General features: G+C 45.2%; 1 non-coding gene across 1 annotated transcript; it reads left to right on the forward strand.

The window, feature by feature from the left end:
- Positions 1–784: 784 nt before the first annotated feature.
- LOC141669716 (small nucleolar RNA R71) lies at positions 785–891 on the forward strand. The gene has a single exon (XR_012553982.1). It is a non-coding gene; the product is annotated as a small nucleolar RNA R71 (small nucleolar RNA).
- The last annotated feature ends 372 nt before the right edge of the window (positions 892–1,263 follow it).

A 1,263-nucleotide genomic window follows, 5' to 3' on the forward strand; every position in this document is an offset into this window, starting at 1 on the left:
TTCAGCTACTTTTCCAGACCTTAAGGTAATAGCCTTGACTTGCTCTTTAGCTTCCTTCCTGCCTGGTACTTCCGTGTCACTGGGAAGAGTGCCAGGTTGACGATTGAGCACTGTATTGGCTAATTGACCGATTTGATTTTCCAAGGTCTTGATAGAAACCGCCTGACTCTTGTACAACAGCTTAAGTTCCTCAAAATCAGCACTAGTAGGTGCAGCTGTACTTCCCTGTTGAGGATATGATTGCCTTGTAGCATACTGCTGTGGTTGCTGGAATCCAGGTGGGTTAAACTGTTTACTTACTCCTTGCTGATATGTTGGCTGAATAGCATTTTGATTATTCCCCCAGCTGAAATTTGGATGATTTCTGTTGTTAGGATGATAGGTCGCTGGCACAGGCTGCTGTTGTCGCTGATAATTATTCACATACTGAACAGATTCGTTGACAAGAGAACACTGATCCGTAGCATGAGAACCTGCACAAAGCTCACAAACCATAGCTATTTGATTAACTCCATACGTAGCCAGAGAATCAACCTTCATTGATAGCGCTTGGAGCTGGGCTGCAATAGCGGTGGCTGCATCAACTTCCAGAATACCTGTGACCTTGCCTGATGTCATCCTCTGAGTTGGGTTTTAATGCTCATTTGCAGCCATCGTCTCGATAAGATTATACGCCTCAGTATAGCTTTTAGCCCATAAGGCGCCTCCAGCTGCTGCATCGAGCATGGGCCGAGATTGGGCCCCCAAACCATTATAAAAACCAGTGATTACCATCCAATCCGGCATTCCATGATGTGGACATTTTCTCAACATTTCCTTGTAGCGTTCCCAATCCTCGCACATAGATTCTGTAGGTTGCTGCGCAAACTGAGTAAGAGCACTCCTCATAGCAGCAGTCTTTGCCATTGGATAAAACTTCACCAGAAACTTTTGCGCAAGATCTTGCCACGTAGTGATGGACCCAGCTGGTTCAGAATGTAACCAGTCTTTAGCCTTATCCCTCAGTGAGAATGGGAAGAGCCTCAACTTGATAGCCTCATCAGTCACGCCATTATACTTAAAAGTGCTGCAGATCTCGACAAAATTCCTTATGTGCATGTTGGGGTCTTCAGTTGCCGCTCCTCCAAAAGAAACAGAATTTTGCACCATCTGAATAGTGCCCGGCTTGATTTCAAAGGTGTTAGCTTGAATAGCCGGATGAAGGATGCTTGACTGAATGTCATCAATTTTAGGCCGAGAAAAATCCATAAGAGCTGGATCAGC

The sequence above is a fragment of the Apium graveolens genome, chromosome 6, assembly GCF_009905375.1.
Source record: "Apium graveolens cultivar Ventura chromosome 6, ASM990537v1, whole genome shotgun sequence".
NCBI classification, from domain to species: Eukaryota; Viridiplantae; Streptophyta; class Magnoliopsida; order Apiales; family Apiaceae; genus Apium; species Apium graveolens.